The following is a 21,786-nucleotide window of genomic DNA, read 5'->3' as shown; positions in this document are numbered from 1 at the left end:
CCTTCATTTTTGTCAAATTTACTCTATACAAAGGTTCTTGAGGGAAGATACCTATTGCAGCCAAATTGACATCTACATAAAAGGGCAGTTTTTTGAGGTGGTACATCGATAATATCATTAGGATATGGAAATAATCAAGAAGTCAGGATGTCTCTGAGTACCATCAACAACAACAATTTCAATAGAGTGTATGCTTGGAGTACAGCTGCTCCAGTATTTATTTTTCTATGTAAGTTTGACTGTATAAAAGAAATATTATCACACAGAGACCAAGAACAACAAAGGTCTCTCTCGCCATGAAACAGAGTAAGTCTGACTGCCACACACACTCATAAGGCCTTTCTGTGGCTCATCTTAGGGGCCTTATATATGAAAGTATTTTGCAGTTACAGAGCATGCGATTTGCAAAATCATACGGCCTGTGACCACAAAATGGCTATTTAATAATTACTAAACCTATTTTGCCACTCAGTAATGCATTTCTGGCTCGCAAAATGGGTTTTGTGACCCATACCAAATCACAGTTAGTAAGGGGTGTGAAGGGGATGTATCGCCCTAATTGCAAATCTGTATGGTGTGTAGCAATGGTTTACGGCTGCAGTTGCCATGGCACCCAATATATCAGTTATCAAAAGCTTAAAGAAGGTGATAACTGCTGCGCAAAGGGGAATGGATCCCACTGGGACCCCTTCTCCTTTGGGAATATTGTTAGGAAATCCCTGGAAGAAGGTAGTGGTTCACATGTCTGCTTTCGCTGATGTCTTCAAAAATGGGAAACTTTTTAAAAGCAGTACAAGTACCTTTGAGGGACAAAGCCTGATTTAAAAGAATATATATAATTGTTTCCAATCATAAGACGTTGTAGGCGGGTCATTTTGCGACCTCGTGCACAAGGTCGGACTAGGACAGAAAATAGGCCCAGGCATCTAAATAAAAGTGTCCTCCTTATTAGTGAATAAGATAGTTAAAAATGTGTCCCATATTTGCAAATGAATGTGTAATAACACGTCGTCTAAATGTTTTGAATGGTGTGAGAGATTGCATGCGTTGGTGTTTGCTTCAGGCACTGTTTGTGAGATTAGCAGGGAAATCAACAGTAAATGTTGGCCCACCAGACAGTGAAATGGGCCCACAAACAGCCAAAAAGCCAGCCCACACACTAACCCATCAGACTAGCCCTTTGGTCAATGCCAAACTGGTCTCTTGGCCAGTCCCACACTTTTCCTGTGAATGGACAATTTGTGATGTGACCTAGGCCCAGATGTACCAAAGGATTTTACCCATTCTATGTCTATTGGAAAAAGCTTTCGTACATACAGTCCCTATTCACAAACCATTCAGTTTGCAATTTGCACATCCCTCCATTCCTGGATTCCGAATAGGAATAGTACATCAGGCTCTTAGTTAACAATAGATTGCACAAGTGGTATAGGAAATTCAAATGCCAAAAAGCAAGGTTAATTTCTCTTCTAAAGTATAACATGTGATCGGGCACCGTTAACTATATCACTGTAAACTGTGAACATCTTCCAAACTTCACTAGTAAAAATCTATAGAGGCTGGGCTATCAGTCCTGTAAAGAACAAACAAAGGAATTTGGCAGCTATTAATAGAGGACACTCAAACTATCTACATAAACCATCTTTTGTCAATAATCACTCTCTAGAAGCATTTCAGAAAACACACTCAGGGCACTGAAGGTATTTCGTTTAAAAAAAGAGGAGCAGTGGAAATTTACTGGATTAGAGAAGTGAAGCTTTGTAGATCACACACCTGAAAACGGCATCTCACATATTAAACAAGGACCCTCAGTGGTGGGTCTTTCATAGGCAATGTATTTTATTGTTGTCTCTGTAACCACTATGATAAATAACTGTAACTTGCCATGTTATGTTACTAAGTCCACACAAGAACAAGGCTTTTATTCTCAATATTTTAACTCAATAACACCAGTTAGACCAGGGTTCCGTTCCTATCCGGTATATTCTCAGACTAATTCACATGAATTTAACTCAGAATCAAATTTAGTAGCCAAAATTCGATTTAGTTTGTCCAATAGTGCGTTAATGGCATTACTCCTAGTCCTACTCCCTCGCCTTCCTTATTGACCAATGAGGCCCCTTTGCCTCACCTAGATCCCTCCTCTCTCTTTTTTAAAAGGTCCCCCACCCACTCCTGTACAGAAACAAGCCAAATGCAACTCAGTTGTCCTGTAACTGTGAGGGAGGGAGGGAACTGTAAGGAAGGTGAGGGAGTAGGACTAGGAGTAATGCCATTAACAATAAGTAATGGACGCATTACCTCCCGTCCCTCCCTCGCCTTCCTTATTGACCAATGAGACATAGCAAGAAATACAGGAGACAGACAACTGAGTTGCAATGCACAAAACAACACATTTCATTACAAGCAGTCCAGACACAGAAAGACCCCTATTCCTTCATATAGGACAAAACCCTGTGCCCCAAAACAGCCTCCAAACACGCCAATTCAGCAATACGGTAGCGTCACACAAAAGTGGACGGAGACGCCCAAGTAGCGGCTCTACAAATCTCCACCACCGAAGCGCCCTGCAACTCAGCTACAGTAGCAGCCATACCCCGAGTGGAACGACCCTGAATCCCAGAAGGAGGCACCCCCCTTTCAAATCATAGGCCATCAGCACCATCGACCAGATCCAGCGACACCGGGAAGAAGTAGAAGGCTTCTCCCCTTTCCGTGCAGGACCAAAATTTACAAACAAACAATCCCCTTTATGAAACGCAGCAACACCTTCAAATAACACAACAAGGCCCGCCGCACATCCAAAGCATGTAATCTGACCTCCTCCTCTGAGGAAGGGTCAGGACAAAAAGCAGGGAGAATCACCTCTGGCGACCATGAAAAGCTGAAATTACCTTAGGCACAAAAGAGGGAACCAGAACCAGCACAACCCGATCAGGAAAAATCTTGCAAAAAGGAAAAGAGCAGGATAACACACCTAACTCCCCCAAACGCCAGGCCGAAGTAATAGCCACCAAAAAACAAGTCTTCAAAGTCAAATGTTTTAAATCAATGTCCCCCAAAGGTTTGAAAGGGGGGTCCAGCAACACATCCAACACCAACTGGAGATTCCAGCCAGGAAAAGACAGTAAATGAACCCTGAAAGAATGTGGGCATCAAATAACCTTCATCATCCAAATTTCGCCAAGGACCCCGAAAGACTTCGATGCAAAGAGAAGCCATCAATATGCTGCCACAAACACCACAAGGAAAAAACCTTCCACTGACGTCCATAGGAATGTAACGTGGATTTATGCCTAGCAGCCTGCAAAGTCACAGCCAAAGGACCAGAAACCCCCAGTCCAGTCAAACCCCACCGTTCAACCTCCAAGCCATCAAGAGCAGCCTCTGGAAGGATCCCCGGGAGAGACAAGGAAACCTCAGAGGAGAGGGATGGAGAGGAAGAACCAACTCCGTCCCGGAGGCCAACCGCTGAAACAGAGGAAACCAATTCGCACACGCCCAACCGGGAATGATCAAAATCACCGAGCCCCCACCTGCCAGACCCAGACAAGAAAGGATCGGATCAACTGAAAAGGGGGAAATGCATAAAGAAGACCCTGCAGCCACTGACAAGTCAGACCGTCCAATGCCTATGCCTGAGGACACCGAAACTGGGAGCAGAACTTCCCCACCTTTGTATTTTCCAGGGATGCAACAAGTCCACAACCAGACGACCCCATCTCCGCACCAGACAACGGAACAGAGTCACCGGAAGAGAGAAATCCCCGGAGGAAGGAATGACCCTGCTCAAGTGATCTGCCAGAATATTGGCTGCCCCCTGAATGTATGTGGCCCAAAGAGACAGAACCGAATGCTGAGCCCATAAAAAAATGGCCTGAGCAACCCGATTCAGAGATCGGGACCTGGTCCCCCTGCCTATTGATATAAAACTTGGCCACCAAGTTTTCCATCTGAATATCAGAAGAAACATCAGCTAATAAACGAGACTGTTTTTCCATAACCAACAGTAATTCAGAACATTCCGACCCATCCTGCACAGCCACAGCAAGTTTGTCAAAGTCCTGAACCAAGGACTGTGCAGAATAAACCAAAACAAATACCAGCCCTAGGGGTCAAATTTTCAGCAGAAAAAGCCCTCTTCATACCAAAGTCCACCTTCCGGTCGGTGGTATCAGAAAGAGTACAGTCTTCAGGATTGACAGCTGTTTTACCAATCAAAGTTGCCAGCATAGAATCTAAAGACACAGAATGAGGCAGAGCTTCCTCTCCTTCCAGCAAATACAATTTCTGGAGAAAACGCGGAACCTGGGCTTTGTCAACCTCCTTCCATTCCCCGAAAACTACGTCCTTTACTGAGAAGGAGTAACATATTGAGGAAATAAGGTAGAATCTTCCCCTGCAGGCTGAAAAGCAGGAAAAGCCAGATTGTCCCGTACATGAGCTTGAATGCTCCACATCTCCTCACGAGACACATATTTTCCCCCAGAAGAGGTAGAAGGACCATCCTCCTCTGATGAAGATGAGCCAGCAGCCTCCATGGAGGTGGGAGCAGCAGAGGAACGACTCAACCGGACAGCCCCAGCCTGGAGAACTCTTGAAACTGCCACTTCAATCATATCTTGAACCTCCTTTCGAGACATAAGAGGAGCAGCACCTGCCACATCAGTCCTGACTAGACTGCAATGGCACAGGACCGCCCCCCTCAGTAGAGGAAGAGGAAGAAATAACCCTCCTTCATTTTGCACCCTTCTGCCCCGACATGTTGGAACATAAGAAATGCCCAGCTCCACCTTTCTGAGCTTAAAAAGGGCTAAAACGCCCTCTCGTACCACCAATCAGAAAAGAAACTGTAACAGGACCCCCAATCAGGAGAAACCATGATAAAAGATAAAAAAACACGGGCCCAAATGCCCGCCTTACTGCACAAAAAGGGAGAAATCATGCTGCCGGGCATCCGTCCTGCTCTGTGATACTTCAACCCGGAAGCACAGCCCGGGCACATGAGAGCCGGTCGACCACGTCAGATGATGCTGCAGGCAACAACAAACGAGGCAGCCATGCACACCTCACATCACCGTCGCCCAGCGAGGGAAATCGGCACCAGAGGCACCGCGACAAGCACTGAGGAGAAAGACGACACCCCCCTCAGCCACGCCAAGGAGGAGAGAAAGGTAAGTCTAAATGGTGAGTAGACAAAAGAAAACAGGAGTGGGCGGGGCGGAGGGATCTTTTAAAAAGAGAGGGGAGGGGTCTAGGTGAGTCAAAGAGGCCTTATTGGTCAATAAGGAAGGCGAGGTAGGGATGGGAGGCAATAACTGATACAAATGAAATGGGATTTTAGTGCAGTCAAGATGACAAGTATGTGTAGAATTAGAGAGGAGCAACCCATAGAGCAAAGTTGAACAGAGGTAATTAGTACAATATGCTACAGTGTACAGCTAAGTGACATCTGTAGTTGTAATTTATAAAACAGGGATAGTTACAACAAATCTATTTAAAAAACAGAAAGCGTGAGTCGTAGTCTGGCCGATATCAAGTACACAGGACTAGTTGAGTCTATAGGTAAGTAGTGTTTATTTGAGATACAGAACACTTTCTGGTGAAGTGAGTCTTTGATATTAGGCTTCTGTTCCTCGGACGTCTCCTCCAGCCTTGGTTGACTACTCTCGTCTTCTTTCTGCTTTCTTCATAGGCCTCTCGGGAAGCATGTGTGGACATAAGAAGAATAGGCACGGTAAGTGATCACGCAAGTATTTTCCCTTCTTCTCTTTTCTTTCTCTCTCTCTCTCTTCCTCTCTGTTTTTCCTTTTCTCTTCTGGCCTAATTCCCTATTCTTTAGAGGTGGGTTGAAAACAGATCAGAGAAAATAAACCACGAAACAAACAAAACAAACAAAAAAATAAATTAATCTTTCCTTGTTCCTTGTTTCTTCTCTTTCCTTTCTTCTCCTATTTTCTGTCTTACTCAGATTTGTCCGTTCGTGGTTGATTCTGGCTTTTCTTTGTTTCCTTTCCTGTATATTCTTTCTCTTTCTTTTCTCTATTTTCTCTTGAGTCTCCTTTCCTGTTGTTGTGGTTTCTTTCTCCTTACTTCCTGTCAGTAACTGGAACCTGTTCTCTTATTGGTAATATCTTCCTGTGCTTTCTGTGCTTCCCATTCCTGTTTCCCCACCTATGTGCCCAATCCTTTTGTGCCCGTGTATGTTTAACTCCTGCCTCTGGTGAACGTGCCCTGAACTATAGCCTCCCTCCCGTCCTCCCTAACCCTGCCCATCCACAGCCCCGTACCTGACTTGGCCACGCTTCTCCTAAAGCGTGGCGGGTCCTAAGGTTCTGCCTCCCGGGGCCGGTTTTCTTCGTCCCTGGTTGGGACCACAGTGATTCCTTCCTCCACTCCTGTGCCGCACTCGAGGGGTGCCGATAGTCCTAGGGGTCTCCTCGACCCCTGGGTCCTCACGAGTCTTCGGAGTGGGTCCTCTGTGGCCTTCTTTTCGACTCCTCTCCGACCATCCGTCGTCCCCCCTTCCAACTCCGCGACCTGGCCTTTTGACCGCTCAGGTTCCCGCGGAGAGAGTCCCGAGCCTACCGGATTGGTTGACCTCGGAGGCAAATCCGGGTCAACCCATGTAATGTTAGCACCAGTCGAGGGAGTGTGCGGGTCGGCCCGGTCCGACCCGTCACAGCGTGTAAAAAGGAAAATCTTCAGCATGTATTTGTCATTTGCACATAGACAGTACAGTGTTTTGATTTGTGTTGATCCTATTAGAATCTTTGTTTGCACCACACTTCAGAATTACCTAAGAACATGGATGTCATATATGGGTCGCCAGGGGTCACAGCTGCGACTCCTAGCCTGTCCTTTGTGACCCCTGGCGCTGCCTGGAACACAGTGACAGTTCGTTCTTATCGACATCAGCTGGGGCTCAACACTTTGTTTTCTGTCAATTTTGATTACACTAATAGTGAATAATAATGTATTATTTACAATTAGGGTAATGAAAATGGGTTATAGTTGGAATATGCTTTTAAGTGTATGTTGGGTGCGTGCTTGTGGGTAAGAGTGTGGTTATGTGAAAAATACAGTATGTAAGTGTGAATTTGTGTGTATGTGCAAGTTTGTGTGTGTGAGTGAAAGTGGAGGTCTAAGATTGTGTGATGTCACTTCAGTTACCCCAGGGATTTTGGTGAATTGACGTCCATTCCTAAGAAGAGGTTAATTTGTGCTTTTTTAAGTGCTGACATACTTTTAAATATTTGTACAGTTAATTTATAGATATTGACATTTTTTGTGTGTAAGAAAAAAAGAGAACACCTTTCAGCCTTTCCTTTCACACCACCAAGATTGCCACATTGTAAACCTTATAAAATCTACTCACTTTCAAGAGAAAGAAAAGCAAACACCAGTAGCCATGTTAAAAGAATAAAAAAACTACTTCTCAGAAAACATAGTCTGCCATTTGAACCATGTCTTTGAATCCATAGCAATTTGTGACAGATAAAAATAAAGTTTAAAGACATCTTCATTGTTCATTCAGTTTCGAACGCTGGCATCATTAATTTGGGAGTACTACAGTACCCTTATTTCTAGCCCCTATCTGCTGACCCGTAGCTCTCAACCATGGGACCTCTGTCACCAAGAGCTTATAAAATTAAATACTTCAGTGGTATATCCATCTGAAAGACGGTGGCCCAAGCCCTTGGATATTCAAGGTAAATGTGAATTTTGTTAATACATTTACAGAAAATGTTCTCACAATACTGAACTAGAGCTATGACTTGTTAGTCTCATTTAGTTTTCTCAAGTGGATAGAGAATGAACATCCATATAGGCCCTCATTACAACCCTGGCAGTCGGAGTTAAAGCGGCGGTAATACCACCAACAGGCCAGCGGTAAAAAAATGGGACCACGACCACGGCGGGAACCGCTAACATAGACAGCCACTTTAACACTCCGACCGCCATGGCGGTAGCAACAAACACCGCGGCGGTCACCGCTAACAGAAAGGCGGAAGACAATGTACTGCCTACTGTATTATGAGAGGCCAATCCGTCTGCTTTTCCAGGGCAGTACCAACGAAATCAAAAGCACGGCGGAAACAGTACACTGAAGGGGAACCACTCACCTTTCGACAATCAACGAAGAACCAGGACACCATGGAGCCCGAGCTGCAGGTCCTCCCCATGTTGGTGTATCTTCTAATACACCAGAAATTGGAAAGAAGGCGACGACAAAAGTGAGTATTGCACCTAGCACACAGGGCAGGGGGGAGGTAAAAGAAAGAGACACACACACACAACACGCAACACCCCCACCCCCACCCTCATCCACAACACCATACACACTAACACATCCAACAACATTACAGATACACCCGGTTGCCCCCTGGAAGAACGCAAGGACAAAAGGAATTGAGTTCAATCAGTGATATATTGGAACATGCAGATATAGCAAACAAATTAAAAAAATCAGTATATACAAACATTTACATTATGTACGGAAGGCTGTACACTGTCCCTTGTAAATGTCCGTGGACCAGTGGGCCCAAAAATCATGGGCTCCTGCCTCAAAACGGAGAGAACACTGCAGGGGCATCAGGTTGAAAAAAGCACAGGCACCTCAGGGGGAAGCGGAAGGGGGGCACCTCAGCCGGAAGATGGTACTATGCCACTGCTCCCGGAGGGGGCAACATGCCCACAGCGATGTCCTGGGGAGTTAAAAGCCACAGTCTCTGAAGTGGGTGGTTTTCCCACTGCTTAGTCCTGGGAGTGTAAGGCTACAGTTTCTCAAGTGAATGGCTTCTCCACTGGTTCTGGAGGGGGCTTTGTGCCCAGTCTGCTTCATCCTGCCAAGGAGGGGGTGAGTGGATGCATCTCTCCACTGGTTCTGGAGGAGGCTTTGTGCCCAGTCTGCTTCATCCTGCCAAGGAGGGGGTGAGTGGATGCATCTCTCCACTGGTTCTGGAGGGGGACTTGTGTCCAGTAATGCTGCACCTGGGGTGTGACAGTTCCCATTCCTTCACCTGGGTGTCTGAGGCACGAGATGTGCAGGGAACAGGTAGCATGATACTCCATGGAGGCAGAACCACACTCCATCCTGCTGCAACTTGGGCTGCACACTGCTGGTAGTGCCAGTGCTGGTGCCTCATGTGGTGTGTGCAGGGTCACAGACTTCTCCTTCAGCCACGGACGGCTTCCCACTGGGGATGCTGCTGATGTCCGATGTAGTGGCACCGGCTGGGCACGTGGCGGTGCATATGGTAGTGCAGGTGGCGGTGGCTGCGGCGGTGTCTACGGCGGAGATGCTGCTGGTGCTGCCCGTGGTGCAGGTGTCTGTAGTAGTGGAGGGAGACAGCTGACCACTGGGGAGGAAGTGGATGTTGGTATGTATGCATGGGTATGGTGCTTGTGTGAGTGCCTGTGTGATGATGTGTGGTGCTTATGTTTTTGTGAGACACTTTTGTGTGTTGATGTGTAGGCATGCTGGTATGAAGGTGTGCTTGGGATAGGCTGAGGTGAAGGGGATTGGGTCTGGGTAGTGGAAGTTGGAGGGGGGAGGCTGGACACAGGGACAATGGCTGCCATCAGTGCTGAGGCCAGAGCCTGAAATGCTCTCTGCCACGCCAGAATGAATGCCCTCCAGGTATGTATTTGTTTGGTGCAAATGCCTCTCGACACCCTGGATGGCATTCAGAATGGTTGACTGCCCAACAGTGAGGGATCTCAGGAGGTCAATAGCCTCCTCACTGAGGGCAGCAGGGCTGAATGGGGCAGGGCCTGAGGTGTCCGGGGCGAAGGAGATGCCCATCCTACTGGGTGAGCGGGAACGGGAAACACGCTGAGGGGCTGCTACGAGGGCGGTGGTGGGAGTGGGGGGTGGCCGCTGTACCTATTGTCGAGGTGGGCACAGAGGTGTCTGCCACCACCAGGGAGCTTCCATCAGAGGAGGAGTCGCTGTCCCCTCCTGGCTCTGTTGTGGAGCTCCCCTCACCCTCTGTCCCACTGGTGCCTTCACCCTCATTGGATTCACCCTCATGGGCCATGTAGGATGCAGCTCCCTCCGTCGCCTGTGCCTCTGCTCCTCTGCCAGATGATGCTAATGCACACAAGGATAGGGTGACAAAACAAAAAGGGGGGGAGAGACAGAGGATACACATGGTTAATGCCAGCAACACCACTACCGTTGGCGTACACGACACACACTGAGCTGACCTATGCACTAGGCCATGCCCAACCACTCACTAAGGTAGTCACCAGCCCATGGGGTACAATGCCTAATGCCAGCACCTGCACACCTGACACCCACAGGACCCTGACCGGCAGTAGTTGGCCACTTGTACCATTGGGGTAGGGGCGCTTCAGAGCCTGCAAACAGGGGACCTACCCTGGCATGATTGCCCAAGCCTATGGGCACCCACAGCCCACATCCCCCACCCAGCTAGTTCCTAAAGTGCGCACAGTCACCTTGTGGCTGCTGTGATGCCCTCAGTCGCCCAACCAAATCCGGATAGGCCACTGCCAGGATGCGGAACATCAGGGGGGTCATGGTGCGAAGGGCAGCTCTTCCACGTTGGGAGCCAAGCCCCAGCTGGGCCTCCGCCATCTTCTTTGTCCAGTGGCGCAGGTCCTCCCATTGCTTGTGGCAGTGGGTGCTCCGCCTGTGATAGATCCCCAGGGTCCACACATCCTTGGCGATGGCACGCCAAATACCCTTTTTCTGGTGGGCGCTGACCTAGAAAGGAAAGACAGGGGAAAATGTAATTACTTACCCGTCCGGACCATCATACTCAGTTCTCCCCAGTCCCCATCCATGCCCTGACACACATACACTGACCACCTCTCATGCAGCATTCAGGCCAGGACGCCTTAGCAACCCCCAACATGTGGCTTACATCCACACCACTCCAAACAGGCATTGCCCACGCATCATGCTTACAGTGTACTCACCTGTTTGTCTCGAGGACCGTAGAGTACTGTGTACTGAGGGAGGACCCCATCCACCAGTTTCTCCAACTCCTCCGCAGTGAAGGCAGGGGCCCTTTCCCCAGACACTCTAGCCATTGTCGCTTCCAGACTCAGGTCACAGAAGCACTTGCAGTATAGGTTCTCTCCTGTTGATGGTCAGGTAGCAAGTGAGTGAATAGTTAGAAAATGGGGGTGATGTCCACCATGGTGCGTACCGTTACCGCCGGCGTACATCGCCATTGGCTCCTGGAACCCATAGGGCCCAATGATAACCAATGCGGAGATGCGCAACTGTCTTCGACCACCTACCGCGACGCTGCACAACGCCAGCGCGGTTACCTCATTTCCCCTTGTCCCTCCTCACAGGTCAGGCAGATGCCATTTCAGGGGGGCACATGGCATGGCACCTAGCTGCGTCACAGCAAATATTGGCACATATACTGACTTTCGATTTCACACACTGCTTCTGTGACATTACTTCTAACACAGTTGTGCTATCTATGTGGTAAATGACCTTCTGCTCACCGATCTCCTCCATAGGCTCCAACCGCTGAGGCAGCATATGAGATGGCGGCATCCTCTGGTGTACAGACCCATGGTGGACCTGTCGACAATGGAGGACAGACACATTATAATCACATACAGACTTGATCGTGACACAATTCAAGAACTGTGTGCCCAATTGGAGCCAGACCTGATATCAGCTATCCGCACCCCCACAGGAATCCCCCCTCTAGTGCATCTCCTGTCAGGGCTCCATTTCCTGGCAAGTGGCTCCTTTCAAACAACAGTGGCCATGACATCAGGGATGTCTCAGCCAATGTTCTCCAATGTGTTGACCAGAGTGTTGTCTGCTCTGCTGAAACACATGCGCAGCTACATCGTTTTCCCCCAGGTGGAGGATTTGGCCACAGTGAAAGCTGACTTCTATGCCCTGGGACATATCCTCAATATCATTGGTGCCATTGATGGTACATATGTGGCATTTGTCCCCCCCGCAGAAATGAACAGGTGTACAGGAATAGAAAAAGCTATCATTCGATGAATGTGCAAATAGTGTGTTTGGGGGATTTGTACATCTCCCATGTGAATGCCAATATCCTGGCTCTGTGCATGATGCCTATATCTTGAGAAATAGCAGCATCCCTTATGTGAGGGGCCAACTCCAGAGGTACCGGGTGTGGCTAATAGGTGAGCCCAGGGTCCCCACACAGTATATGTTGGTGTTTGGGTATGGGGTTGTCCCTAAGGGTTAGTGTGTGTCTCACAATTGTCCCTCAATATTTACAGGTGACTCTAGTTACCCCGACCTGTTCATGGCTACTGACCCCAGTGAGGAATCCCAGGACAAGGGCATAGGAACGTTACAATGAGGCACATGGGCGAACAAGGAGGATTATTGAGAGGATCTTCGGCCTCCTGAAGGCCAGGTTCCGGTGCCTCCATCTGACAGGTGGATCCCTGTACTACTCACCCAAGAAGGTGTGCCAGATCATCGTGGCATGCTATATGTTACACAACCTGGCATTGAGACGCCAGGTGCCTTTTCTGCTGGAGGATGAGCCTGGTGATGGTCTTGTGGCAGCGCTGGAGCCTGCAGACAGTGAGGAAGAGGAGGCAGATGAAGAAGATGTGGACAACAGAACAAACAATATAGAGCAGTACTTCCAGTGACACACAGGTAATAGACTGTAACTCCTATTCACATTTCAGTATACCTTAGGACATTGTACATGGCAGCCTCTTACCCTCTGTGTATGGCCATGGCTGTTCCCTTTGGTTTTCCTTTTTTCAGATCTGAGAACCCCATTGTGGCTTCTGCTATTTGTACTGCTGCCCACCAACTGTCATACATTGGTATAATTCAATGAACATAGACGTTGCAATGCTTTGGGAATGTAGTAAGAAAACATCTTTCCAATCATTACACTGACTCCAGTATGGTTTATATTTCAATGGTGTTTATTTTTTTGTGGTAAATAGTATGGGGGTACGTGCAAGGGGCTGGGGTGATGGTGGTGGAAGCTCCATGGTAGAGTCCAGTCTCTTGGTATCACAGGTGCATTGTCCAATGGGGCATAGGAAGGATAGTAATGGCAGTTCAAGGTGGACAGGGTGACAGAGTGGGACCGAAGGGTGACAATCAGGAGAGTCCTATTTCATGGCGGGGTTCTTGGCAATGTTCTCTGTCTTCTGCCTGGATCGCAGGGACTGTTTGCTGGGTGGTTCTCCTTCTGCAGGGGATGGGGTGCTGGTGGCCTGTTGGGCCTGTGGCGGTGCCTCCTTTCCACTAAGGCCGGTGGAGGTGGAAGGCTGTTCATCGGTTTGGCTAGTGTCAGGGGCCCTTTGTTGGGCCACTGCCTCCCTCATGGTCTTGCCCATGTCAGCCAGCACCCCTGCTATGGTGACCAGGATGGTGTAGATTTTTGTAAGGTCCTCCCTGATCCCCAGGCACTGTCCCTCCTGCAGCCGCCGGGTGTGGTGTGAGTGATATGTGTGAGGTGATGTGTGGGGGGATGTGTTGGGATGTATACTGTGATGTGCGTGGATGGTGTATGAGTGATGATGTTCTGTGCCTCTGACTGAGTGTGTGCTCTTTGCTTGTCTCTCTGTGCCTGGTCTCTTTTTTTAATTGTAAGGGGTTGTGGGTAGTGTGGGTGTGTGTTTTATAGTGGTGTGAGGGAGTGGGTGTGGTGTGTGTATATGTGTCAGGTGTGTGTATTTTGAATTGTTCAATGTGGTGTGGTTTTGTATATGTGTGTGTATTTTGAGCGCAGCGGTGTGTACCGCTAATGGTTTACCGCGGTTGAAAGACCGCGTTGATTCATGGGTTGTGATACTGTGGGAGTATTCCTGTTGGCGTGACGGTGTGGGTTTTGGTACCACCAGTTTATCACTGACCTTTGGTGTGGCAGACTTGTGTGGGTGTCTGTATTGTGGCGGTATTCTCTGTGTGGGTCATAGTACCCCTGGTGGATTACCGCCGCAGGCACGGTATCTTGGCGGCCGTCGGCATGGCGGCAAGCGGGATTTACCGCCAGGGTTGTAATGAGGGCCATAATGAGTTGCTTGGGCAGTGATCTACATGTTTGCAGTCATTAGATATTAGACTTGCTATTTAATATGTGGGTGTGCTTTGTGAGTTTGGTCTGTTTTCCGGCTTGAAAAAGCTCTGCTTTGTGTGACACACAAAGACACAAAAGTAAAAAAAAGAATTTCACTAATATAAGTACTCTGTATCACCCTGGGAATGTTTAATAAGTTCTACCCATACACATTGAGAATTATGTATAATTTAGTTGTCTACACTGTCAAATGTATGTAAACAGAGCGGGCCAAACTGTCCTTCACTTGACATTTTGCAAGGCAGTCTGCTTTATTCGGATTTCACACCTTGTACACAGAGACACACAAATACTCTCACACAGGTGTCACAACAAAGTGGTAATGGAAGTGATGGTGGCAATAGTGGTGACAACTGTGGTGGTAGTAATAATGTGATAGTGGTAGTACTGATATTGGTGATGTTGGTACAAGAGGCTGTATTGGTGATATGTGTAAGAAACTAGAGTATTAGTTGAGTGGGTTGAGATCCCATCTCAAATAATAATCACATTCCTCACCAGGATGAAGTTACTAAATAAACCTGTGATTAGCACTCTGGCAGCTTGGCAAAAAGCAGTCAATCTTAACTGTGATGCAATATCATCTAAAGTATTTATGCAGTGCTCAAACAGTGATAAAATGAAAACACCACATGAGAAAAATCCCAAACTAATTTAGAAAAATAGAGAATATTTTAATCAAGTCTATTTTTCTAAAATGACAAAAATCCAATAAGAACCGGAGATGGGAATTAAAAAAAAATTAGGAAAAAAATAGCACCAAAAGATGTAAAGAACTAACTACTCGAATCAGGTGGTACCAAACAGGGACAAAGTCAGAAGCTGAGGTCGACCGCAATGGAGTGCGGGCTGGATACCAGACCAGGATCATCCGGCTATAAGTTCTACCTTCTGACTTCGATGGCAGATCTGCATCACACTGTGTTTAGTCCGGTGGGGCTTACAGTTGGGTACTTCAGAGCTGTGCATCGCTGGCACTGGATCAAGTGATGCCTTTGGTGAGGGGCTGAGTGGGCACGGCTTTACAGGGCTCTGTTGCCGTAGTGTGCTGGATCTGGTGACACATTCAGTTAGACAGAAAGAAGTATACTCTGACTCCAGCCAAGGCTCTAGAGCCTTGGAGACAACACATGGAGTCAGGGCTCACTCCCACAGAGGCTAGCAGAGGGGACTAGGTCAGGTCCAGACCAGGTGGGTCTGGTCAGCTGGGAAGCAGGAAAGGCCTTTAGACGTTTGTGGTGTCCCTGTAGCTCAAACAAGAGGTCAGCCAACTGGACCGTGGAATCACTTCTGGGGTTCTGGTTTCAAGACAAGCAGGTCTAGTCTTTCATCGGGATCTTCAGACATCATGGCAGTCCTCTACTGAATTTTCACAGGTCCAGGAATGTTCTGATTTCAGGTTCTGTGAGTGCCACTTTTATACCCAGTGCCCAGCCTGTGGATATGGGACACCCCTTTGCCTAATCCCAATACTGGTTCTGGTCAGTTCTTTTCTTTCCTCTGGGTTTCACTCCCGCTTGTCTAGTGAAACAAAGGGCAGGCCCAAGTATGAATTGCATCTGCCAATGACAGGATGGGCTTCTTTTGAAGTCAGGAAGAGCAGGGTAGCGCCCCAGGCTATTCTTTGAGGTGTAATCAGGGTAGAAGCTTTGCTCCTCCCCAGACATCATGTCAGGAAGATCCTCACCTTTCCACACCCATGCTCTTTTGCTCACTGTGTGAAATGAATGCACATCACACCGCAGGAGGGCTATTAATATCAAATGACCCTGGGCACTGGCAGAAAGACAAATTTGGCTTAGGAAGGAATTTACCAACTTTCCAAAAGTAACATTTCCAAAATTGTAATTTTGTAATCTGACTACACTACTAAAGAATATTTTAAATTACAATTAAAATGAGTGGAAGAGGTATTTTTCTAGCTGTTCTCAAACTGAGTTTAGCTCTTACGTGTAATAAGGTAAACCAGTAGTAGTCTATGGGAGGGCAGCCTGGCCACAGTTAAAACAACCTGGGGTGGGGGGTTAAAATGCCAGGACATGTAAAACATTACGTATACAGATCGTAACTTTAAATACCATGCACCCTTCCCTATTGGGGAGAAGGAAGGTGCTAAGTGTGTTGGCTAAAAGCTGGCTAAAGGCTAAGAAAGAAGACTAAAAGAAGAGGCCAATCTGAATAAAACTAAACCACCAACGAAAAAACATTACTGCTTACGACTGTATATTATACTGCTTTGTGTACTGATAAAATTCATATGTTTTGGTGTCAATCCTTTGATTGCAGTTAGGGAAGTTGTATGATTCTTCCCCTTTAGGAGTACTGTGTTCAAGGGATCAGTTTTTCCAAGATTGGTTGTGACTTTCATGAGAGTGCCCAGGTCCTATCAGGTCACCCATTTCTATGACATATGTGAAACTGAGTGATTGTGGTGTGATTCCTAATTCAGTACTCTTTGAGCTGAAGTTCTAGTGGTTGTTTCCTGTGGATTTTCTATCATTGAGACGTCATTGAAATAGAGAATGTGCTGTCTATTAATGAATATTCTACAGTACATTTTATATACGTTTGTGTGGGAAATGTTTACAATTTGCCATTGCACTTCATTCTTTAAAAAGTGGGGTGAGTGATAGCAAGAGGGATTTGGGGTTCATCTGAGTCTCAGGCCCTGTCAGTAATTCAAAACGGATATTAAAACGAGTCTCTATCAGGCCTTATGTTCATGTCCTTAACATCAATGGCAAAAACACTAATTTCTGATTAATGAATATACAAAACGTTACGGTAATCCATGTCAGCGATTTAGGGCCAGATGTAGGTAAGTACGGGATTGCGACTAGCAATTTGCGAGACGCAATCCCATATGCAGGATGGTGTCCCTGACACCATCTGCGAATCGCAAGGGGGTCGCAAAGACCCACCTCATTAATATTAATGAGGTGGGTCACAATTTGCGACCCCCTTGCGATTCCCTGCACTCACAGGGATGGTGGCCTGCTGGAGACAGCAGACCACCATGTCTGTGACTGCTTTTTTAATAAAGCAGTTTTTTTTTGTATTGCAGCCCGTTTTCCTTAAAGGAAAATGAGTTGCAATACACCCGGGAAAATGAAACCATTTGGACCACTGCCTGCTCTGAAAAAAATATTTTCAGAGCCATTCACAAAGGGGAAGGGGTCCCTAGGGTACCCCTTCCCTTTTGCGAATGAGTTAGGACCCACTTCACATGGGTGCTAACTGCGAATTGCTTTGCGACCGCATTCGCGGTCACAAAGCAATTCTGCATCGCGGTGCGAATTGCAAATAGGAAGGGGAACACCCCTATTTACGAGTCGCATTTCCATTTTGCAAGTCGGTACCGACTCGCAAAATGGGAATGTGCATCGCGATGTGCATTTTTCATGGCGCAAACTGCAAATTTCGCAGTTTGCGCCATGCAAAACGTTACTTACATCTGGCCCTTAGTTCCTATTATATACTAGGTGTTTTACTTAATCTTGCATTCCCTAATAGTGCTGGCTATTTCCAGAATGTCACGTTTCTTTATTTTTATTCTGTTGCATATTACTCTTGTATAATGCATACTTCGAATTGAGTCACATTTAGGTGCTTATAGGGCCATGATTAAGATCTCTGGAGTTCAGGCTTAAAGCAGTGTGGGCTTCTCACAGTAAGTGTCAGTGGGTCAAAATGAATTCAGCATATCGTCATCCAATCATTGGCTTCTCTGCAGAGCGCACAGACCAATGGTCAGATATTCCATTTGGAATTGTGATTCTGTGCTAATATGTGTGAAGCAGGTATACAGTTGTCAAAATATTGACAAGCTGAAAGTAAAAGAAAATGCAGTGCTTACAAGTGAGTGCTTGTGTTGGGTGTTTAGGAGGTCGTGAAGTGAAGGAAATGAGGGGAGGTTTAATACTGAGGGAGAAAAGAAGAGGAAAGAGATGAGGTGTATGATATGCAGATGGATGAGATGTGGCGAGAAAAAGGGCATGATTGTCTAGCACAGAGTGGACATAACAGGAGTGACTAAGAAACTCTGAAGACTACTACCTCTTTCACAGGCAACAGTAATGTTTAATCCATATTCTCACAGTTTTAGAACTGAAACATTTGTAATATTATTTAATTACAACAGAATTATTGTTGTTACTTGTTTATCTTAAACAGCTTAAAATTACAGGCACAGCCAATAGTCCTGGCTGGTTTTAGGTGTATGTCAGTTGTGAGTTATACATCTGAATGCAGTAACAGAAAGCTCAGAAAAGGACCAAAATACCAGTTGGGTGACACAGTAAATCTATCGCAGAAATGTAAATTACATGTTTAACCCACTCTCTTAGTTCTATTGGCATGCCCCTTTTAGAGAATCCCCATTTTTTTCATCCCACTTAAAGGCCTGCAATACAGCATACCACAATAAATTTAGGGATTGGCCAATGCTTACCTTTCACCCATGAAAAATCAAGGGAAGTTGGAAAAATTCACCTGCACAGTCAAGGCAGAAGTTCTGGACATCAGTGAGGTCAAGTGCAACCTGCCTTGCTGTGCCCCCTGGGCTCAGTTCCACATCCGTCCCCCACCAGTGAAGGATCTGACATTGTATCACTAAAAGCAAATAGCAATGTAAGGCATGGCAGGGGCTGGATGGGCATGCAGTGGGGCTCGGCCATGAGTTCTGTGACAATGTAGGGACCAGGATGTGGAAGTTTGTCCATCAAGGAAGAAGACTTACTCAAAATAGTTTATTTCAAGTCAAAACCATGAAAAACGATAGCACACACATTATGAACATATGTGAAAAAGACATATGTCGACAAACAGTTAATCATCTTAATGGTTCATAATTATCGTCATGTCCCTTAGTTGGGAGGTGAAATAATCCATTCATTATTTCATGTGGAAAGGGTGCAAGTCAATAATAACAGATAATAACTACCCTCATATCGGTTACTAAGCTGCTAAAAGAATCAATAGAATATTTCACGTAGAGAATGTTGTGGCAGGCTTCACTGTGGAATGTAGAATCTGGGGGGCATGCACCAACATGGAATGTGGAATGTATGTTAAATGATGGTTTGTGGAGAGGCAGTTGGAGCCTGACAGTGAGGTGGTGGATCGCTGTTCCACTCTTCTTATGCTTATGTAAAAAAGATTCTCTGTACCATGCAACATGTGGAAAAATGTTGATTTCAATAAATGGCGATGAGCGAGAAAAATACATTCTAAGTTACAGAGCAGCACCTATGGTGATGTTAAGCATTAGTGGTTGGATGTGAACCCACATGATGCAGAACTAGACCTACTGTTGTGGATTACCTGAAATTATATGTGGTGAGGCCTTGTTCTGGTCATTTTAGCTGAATATCATGCTGACCCTTGCAAAACCTTTCTGTGGGCAGAGTTTGTTGTGTGTGATGCACCAGGTCATTGCTTGTGCGCGAGCTGTGCCGTGACGTCGCACATTACTGTGCATCATGTTTAATATCAAGTGCTAGCGGCTATCTTGGTTTGGGCCCAAAGGAAAATGTATTAGTGGTGATCCGCACACCTGTGCTAATACAATCCACAGTCAAACAAGCGGATCTACAGTGATCTGCACACCTTTATTAACTTAAAATATAGTTATATAAGCGGGTAACGGTGATTTGCACACCGTCACCTTACATAACTTTCAGATGAGGTGAACCGGTGATATGCACACTGTATTAATTAGTGGGGATAGCTAAGGATAATTATTAACCAATTTCTGTATCTTCTTAAAATATTGTTGTTATGGTGTAATTGCTGTAACTGTCATTCATGGCTACTATTCAACCTCCATTGTTTTTTTAGCAGATTCAGGGGATCCATCAATACAATAGGAACTATGATTAGACATATTTGAGGCATATGTGGAGGTTCTAGAGGAAGGGACACATTTCCCAGAGAAATAGTTATCTCTGTAAAAAAATAAACTGGGAGCAGTGCAATTAACTGAATTTAAGAACTTACCACCCCTAGAGAATTCTGATAATGTGTATGTATATCAGTTGTGAAAAAAACAATTACATGAGCGTTATAGTAGGGAAATAAATGTGGTGTTGGAGAAATTTAAATTTTATTTCAGGTTCCAGCAAGAAGATGAGTCTATTGACCGTTTTGTGGCATCGCCCAGAGGAATTAGCTGCTACTTGCAATTTTGAGCATGTTGCATAGCCAGGTATTAATGAAGACTAAGTCAAAGAAAATACAAGAGTAATCGTGTTCTTGTGGTGTATTGTGCTAAAACGCTTCCTTGGATGTAGCTAGAAGCATTGAGGTGTCTGAGAAATGTATTCAAACTGTACGAAAGGGAAACAGCAATGCTAATACTTGCTCTATTGTTGCCATCATGACAAGGAAAGAAGGTGGAAAGAAGTGGGAAAATAATGAAATAGAAAAAACTGGTACTAAGTTATGCTACAGGTGTGACTCAAGGGAACATTTAGCCAATTTCATGTTGTACTCCTCTGTTGGAAAGACTTGTAGCAAATGTTAAAAGATAGGTCACTTCAGCTTGCTGTGTGTAGAGTGAACTATGAAGAAGAAAAAGAAGAAGACGAAGTGTAAACTATGCATCAAAACATGATGATGGGGAGAGGAAAATATGCTAGGTGTGGTAATAAGTGGTAGAACTGAACATAGTAAGGGTATACTTGTGAATTTACCAATGTGCAATCTAATGATTGATGAGTGCAAAATGGGTGCTATGTTAGATTTCTGTGCCTAGTACATAATTATGAGTAAGGGCATATTTGATAAATTGTGGACCGAATAGAACTTTATTCATCTAACGTGAATCCTGGAAGTTAAACAGGACATAAAATATGTAAGGAACGGTTTGCGCAAGTACAAATGGAATTTGAGTATAGGAAATGCTATGGTAAATTGTATGCTGCAGACAAGAGCAAACTGATATTGAGGTGGCCCAACAGTAATGAAGTAAGGATCAAAGTGGATCCATATAGAAAGCCACCAGTTTATGTGGTGCAGAAAGCAAGTGAGTGTTGCATGAAGTATGACACGCTTAAAAATGTTTCTTGAAGTGTATACCAAGTCTTTGGGTGTGCTGAAAGTATTTAAACAAAAAATCATAATACTGGAAAACATAAGTCCCGTTAGGCAGAAATTACGAAATGTGCCTGTGAACTATAGACCCCAACTTAAAGAGATGCTGAATGATTTGTGTGCTAGGAATATTATCGAATGATTTAAAGTTCAGACTGAATGTCACCTGTTGTGACATCTCTCAAGGCAAATGGTGAATTAAGATTGTGTGTAGATATAAGGAGTTTGAATTAGGCCATTTTGGTTGATAAATCTCTTTCACCACATTTGCAGGAAATACTAACATCTGTGAGTCATGCACTGTTTACCTGTCCAGTGCATACCATCCAATTGAACTGCAACATGACTCTAGACATTTTATTGCCTTTAACCGGTTCTGTGCCGGGGATGTAATGGTTATGTCCCGCGGCAAAGTGTTCCTATGCCGAGAACGTAACAATAACGTCCTCGTACTGCAGCCCCCTGTGAGCCTCGCCCCCACCCCCGAGGGTAGGGATGTAAGGGGAATCGCTTCCACCCCTGCCCCTGACCCTCCCAGTGATGTCTGATGACATCAGCGCGCGATTGCGTGCTGACATCGTCAGAGGTCACCTCCCATTGTGCT

The sequence above is a fragment of the Pleurodeles waltl genome, chromosome 6 (genome assembly GCF_031143425.1).
Source record: "Pleurodeles waltl isolate 20211129_DDA chromosome 6, aPleWal1.hap1.20221129, whole genome shotgun sequence".
NCBI classification, from domain to species: domain Eukaryota; kingdom Metazoa; phylum Chordata; class Amphibia; order Caudata; family Salamandridae; genus Pleurodeles; species Pleurodeles waltl.
This window is presented reverse-complemented; position numbering follows the sequence as displayed.